The 5,794-nt window shown below is 40.4% G+C and overlaps 1 non-coding gene across 1 annotated transcript; it reads left to right on the forward strand.

Moving 5' to 3' along the window:
* Window positions 1-1,657: 1,657 nt before the first annotated feature.
* LOC145530641 (U6 spliceosomal RNA) lies at window positions 1,658-1,761 on the forward strand. Its single transcript, XR_014071957.1, has one exon. It is a non-coding gene; the product is annotated as a U6 spliceosomal RNA (small nuclear RNA).
* The last annotated feature ends 4,033 nt before the right edge of the window (window positions 1,762-5,794 follow it).

Here is a 5,794-nt window from a genome sequence, read left to right on the forward strand (position 1 = left end):
CTTCCTATTTCTGCTGTGTGCTGACTCCATCAGGCAGTTGGGCGTCCTGCACATGTGCTTTATTCTTCTGTCTCCTGGGGAAATTCTGAATCTCCATCATGTCCACTATCCAGTGCCCTGGCTCATGAAGAGTCACCTGTGGTGCTGTCCCCAAGACTGGTCCACTGTGCATCAACTCAGCTTCTACAGCGTGGAACTGAGAAAACCTCAAGAGCACTAGGAAGACCTTGTTCTGTCCAATCACACCTCCCCTGCCCTCTCCTCAGGAGGCTCTGGGTGGAGCAGAACAGGGGAGTGAAGCGTGGGCCTCCCCCCTGACTGCCTCCTCCTGTCACTGACAGCTGGGTGACCCCAGTGCCCACCACCTCGTCACTGCGTACCACTGCCACCCAAACCAACCCCAGGAAGGGAAAACAGACTGACATCTCCCGTCTCATCCACCTTCTCTCCTTCTTGCCACTGCCTCCTGAGGTCACAAAGACTGTCTTCTGCTACACCCTTTCCTAGTCTATGCCTCCTTTAGCTGGAACTGTGACTGGACCTGCTAAACCTGCCTGTGTTGTGCTGCGCTCCCTTGTGTCTGACTGTTTGCGACCCTGTGGACTGTAGCTCATCAGGCTCCTCTGTCTATGAGACTCTCCAGGCAAAAATACTGGAGTGGGTTGCCATTCCCTTCTCCAGGGGAATCTTCCCAACCCAGGGATGGAAGCTGAGTCTCCTTCATTGCAGGCAGATTCTTTACCATCTGAGCCACCGGGGAAGCCCTGTCTCCCATACAGACTCTTGGATTTATTAAGGAAGGACCCTTGTTGATTTTGGTCTCTTCATCACTTAGTACAGCTTCTAATATCCAAAGGGGCAGCAGAACCTAGCCTAAGTGCTGGTTGGGTTCAGATTTTGGTTCTACTGGATCCTGGTTATGTGATTTTGAGCAAGTAATTAACCTCTCTGTGCTTAAATCTGCTTACCTATTAAGTGGGGAAGATAATAACAGCTGTACTTACTATTACTGAATAATAATAGAGACTTCCAGGTGGCACAGTGGTAAAGAATCTGCTTGCCAATGCAGGAGATGCAGGAGACACAGGTTTGATCCTCGTGTCGTGAAGGCCCCCTGGGGAAGGGAATGGCAACCCAATTCAGTGTTCTTGCCTGGAGAATCCCATGGACAGAGGAGCCTGGTGGGCTACAGTCCACGGGGTTGCAAAGAGTTGGACACGACTGAGCGACTAACACACACACACAAATACTGTATTTTTTACTTAACATAGGCATGTTGTAAATGTCTGTGAACTGTACTGAACACCAGCAGCTGCTCTCTAGTCTGCTCTTCTCTAGGAAACCAAATGGTTTTGGAAGTCCCAAAGGATAAGGGCAGTGATTTCTGCTCCCAGACACAATTATTCTACAGGCTGTGATGCTACATGTCACACACAGAGGGTTTATCAAGTCTCCAGTGTTTGCAAGGACTGTGGAGCCTGTGTGCACCACTGCTTCTCATGTAGATCTCACAACAAAGATACACATTTAATCTGAGCCCCTGATTCCTCTCTCGCTTGATGCCAAGGGCTCCCAGAAGGCCCAGGAGGATGAACAGGTGAGTTGATAGCAACACACTGGTGGCCTCCTGGCCTCTGCATCAGAAAACAATACTAAGGTGCTCGCTTCAGCAGCCTGTATACTAAGACTGAAACAATACAGAGATTATCATGGTCCCTGCTCAAGGATGACATGCAAATTCATGAAGTGTTGGGTATTTTTTTGTAAATCAACAATATTTAAATAAATAAGCAAACAAATGAAAACGAAAACATCTCCAAGACCTGTGTGATCTTAGGGAGCCACTTAACCTGACTAAACCTTAGTTTCCATATGGAAAATAGATGAAATAAAGCATGTGAATATTCATTTGTCAAGCACTTAATGATTTACAAAAGCAAGAGATTTACTAATTACCCCCATCAAAAGCTCCTCTAAGCCCAGAGGAGTCAATCTGTCTGATTCACAGAAACTTCCTGTAATACTTACAAGGGGCAACCCCCAGTATGAGACCTTGCATAGGTTCTGACATTAATGTATTGTGTGTGTGCCCGTGCCTCTGTGTGTGTGTGTGTGTGTGTGTGTATGCCTGACACGTCTATCTCCTCTCCATATTTTACCTCACATCCTAAGAAATCCAATTACTTACTATATTCCTATCAGAACTAAATAAAAGATTCTATTCTAATGACTAGCCGACAGTAGGGGTAAAATTAGCTTTGGATGACTATGAAAGTGCATAATGTTCTAGTTTACCAGAAACCAAGGAAACCTAGTATATCCAGCTGCAATTTTTCTTCCTTCTTATTCTTTCTTTGTGGTGAAGCTGAGAATGGTGCCCTTAGGTTTTTCTCACTATATATGTAGATGGGGGAGCAGAAAGCAGCTACCACAGCAAGGACTCAGAGAAGGTGCAATTAAAAAGGTGAAAATAATTTGTTGCTGTTTTACTACAGTGTTTCTTTCCTATCAAAGTCACCTCAAATCGACCATGTGAACATAATGTAATTCAACAAAAATATTATTTTAGGCATAAGAAAATTTTATAGGAGGAAACATATTGGATGAAGTATCGCTCGTGGTGTAATTTTAATTCTGAAAGATCTTGCTAAGAGGGCTTATTTAAATAGGTTCTCCCTGAGATGAATATTTAGGGGGAAAATATTCCTACAGGATGATTTATAGCAGAATTATATGAACAGAATGAAGGACAGAAGAATTTTATTAGAAAAGGGTCTCATTTCCACAAAATATAAATTATACCTTTTAGAAAATATATTGAATTTTATTAATATTCTGTAGACAGCCTGAAGTGTTAATCTCTACCCCTTACCTATAAGACTTTCATTATGATGTACAAGGTGTATTTACCCTTTAACCAAATAATTTTAGAGCAACTCAGTGGAGCCTCCAGTTTACATATCCTACAAAATATTTTCATTGCAGTTACAAAAATCTTATACTTTGTTGGGAACTTCTAATGATATAAATGTTGGGGTGTCTGTATACACATATGCATGCTTTGGGTGTTACCATACAAGAATGCATATTAATCAGGAACTCATTGCATTTGATGTCTATAAAGAATTTTCTCCAACACTCACTGTTTTTGTTGTTAATGTTTTAACCATTATTGTTAAGTAGAGATACAATCAGCTTGAGGTTTTTCAGTACTCTGATTAAAATTCTGCATTGCTTGATTTTAAAATTTATAGTTAGAGGAATTACTTACAGTAGATCATTGAGTACTGTATTTCTGCCTGGCATTTGAAAGTGACCTCGTTTAGACCTTGGTAACTAATATTTTTGATGAGGAAATTGACTTATTAAGATTTAGAGAACTTGGTTATAAATCCTTTTCTGGTCTCTATCTGACATGGAAATTGAGCCTTTCTTGGGATGGTGACTTTGTTGTAGCAAACAAGAGTAATTTGACCAATAAATGCAGTGTGAGTTTCAGCAAGGACAAGCTAGAATTTATGTTTTGAAAATGAGGGCTGAGAACAAAAATGAGGATAAATCCAGGAGATTAGAGAGAAAAGACTAGATGCATTTTGATTCTTAAGTAAATATTATTAAATACTTTCTCTTACATAAGTATACATAGACTGTAGCAATCATATATGTCATTCTACTAGGGCATGCAGAATGGAACCCAGACTCTCCGTCTCATTCAAAATACCTGTAAAATATGCTACTGCAGAAATTCTTATTCTCTATTTATAAAATGGGGAAAACCTGGTTTTAATAGCTGGGCCTAAGTTAAAACCAGAACCCAAACATTTCTTTATATCTTAAAAAAATATTCTAGTGGTTCCTCCCTGAACACGAGTTAAGACCAGCTTCTACTTGCATCCCCATGAAGAGGAGAGCACTGAAGACACATTTCTTCCAAGTGGCTGGGATTTGAAAGCAAGACATCTTGGCATTTCACCCAGGCCCTTATCTAAATCTAAAGCCCTACACGTAGATGTTGATCCCAAACTCCCTAACCCTGCTGTATTTCAAACAGATAATCAGCAAGGTCTGATTGTATAACACAGGGAACTCTGCTCAATGCTATGTGGCAGCCTAGATGGGAGGGGAGTTTAGGGGAGAGTGGATACATGTATACATACGGCCGAGTCCCTTTGCTGTCCACCTGAAATTATCACAGCATTGTTAATTGGCTATTCTTCAATAGAAAACAATTTTTGTTTTTTAGTACAGCCCTGGGGAACTGCACATGAAGGAATTCTCTGGTATTTATTGTTGGTCAAAGTGCCAAATATCTGCAGGTAATAAAACTGAAGTTCAAAGAATACTTTTTAGCACAAGTATTTCTGGCTTGCTCTCAGAATAAATGCTGCAATTCAAGAATCCATAACCTCTTCATCTGGTTAAAAAATATAAGGCAAATATTAAACCTAAAGGGCTATCAATACAATATCCCCCCAAAATAAATGAGATGGGAAAAAAAGAAAAAGGATTTTAGAATTGTCTCTATATCTACAAGGAAACACTAGCATCATATCCATGGAAGTTTAGAGTTGTAGGAGCTCTGCAAAGATTCTCGAATCTACGATACACATTTTCCCATGTGAGGAAACCATCAGAGTTGTTATGAGATGTCTAAGGCCACACAGTCAACCAAAGGCAAACCAGGATTTGAACCAGGGTCTTTATATACTGGTATATATCTTCACCTCCATTATTTTTCAGGAACACAGGACTGAGGCAAAGTTCAACACTGTCAAAGATGACAAATGTCACCTCTGCTTTGAAGGGAAGACAAACCAAATTAAATCTATCTCCAATCAACAAAGCTTGATTCTCTCTTTACATCCTCCTTGGAGGTTGCCTCTGGTTTTCATGACTTATCATTATAGATGAAAAAACTGAAGCGTGACGATACTAGCACTGGCGACTGCAGGTAAATCTTCAATAAATTTCAAATCCATGTGTGTTCTTATTTTTTGTTGTCAGTTTATTTTAGCTTTTTCATTTATGTATTTACTTAGCCCTCACCATATCCCAAACAGACCTGTACAGTCCATGGAATTCTCTAGGCCAGAATACTAGAGTGGGTAGCCTTTCCCTTCTCCAGGGTATCTTCCCCAGCCAGGGATCAAACCCAGGTCTCCTGCATTGCAGGTGGATTCTTTACCGGCTGAACCACAAGGGAAGCCCAAAGTAGAATTTAAGATAGCAGAAAAGTTACCTCTGTATGCATTCTTCACCCCTTCTGTCAAGCCATAGTGTGTATCATCAGAAAACAGTGTAATAATAAGGCAGCTGGGCCGTTCTTCTTGGTTCTATCTGATGACTCCTCCTGGTAACGCATCACTGTCGTGAATAACCCAAAATCTGCCCGAGACAACAGGGAAAGGTGAAGTCACAGTTACAAGAGATATAATTATTTAGTGAATCAAATTGTTCACATTGCTTATATCTCTACAGAACTGGCCCACATAAAAAATATGGATTATTCATTTCTAAGGTGTATTCCTAGGTATTATGTAAAAATTTTAGACCTTTATTTAAGTAACATGGTTTTCTCAAAAAGTCTCTGTAAGCAATCCTAAGCCCTAAAATAACCAGTCTGGGGGAAGCTTCTTTCTGTCTACTTATCATTCAGTCGTATACTTTGGTTACTCAAGCTATTGTCAATAAAAATTTGGAATACCGAAAGAAAAAGGAGAAGATGTGAAATATTCTCTTTGGTGCTTTTAAAATAAAAAGTCAGCATCCCCTCTTCTATATAAGCTCAGAACAT

Source organism: Giraffa tippelskirchi, chromosome 12 (genome assembly GCF_054371585.1).
Source record: "Giraffa tippelskirchi isolate mGirTip1 chromosome 12, T2T-mGirTip1v1.2.pri, whole genome shotgun sequence".
NCBI classification, from domain to species: domain Eukaryota; kingdom Metazoa; phylum Chordata; class Mammalia; order Artiodactyla; family Giraffidae; genus Giraffa; species Giraffa tippelskirchi.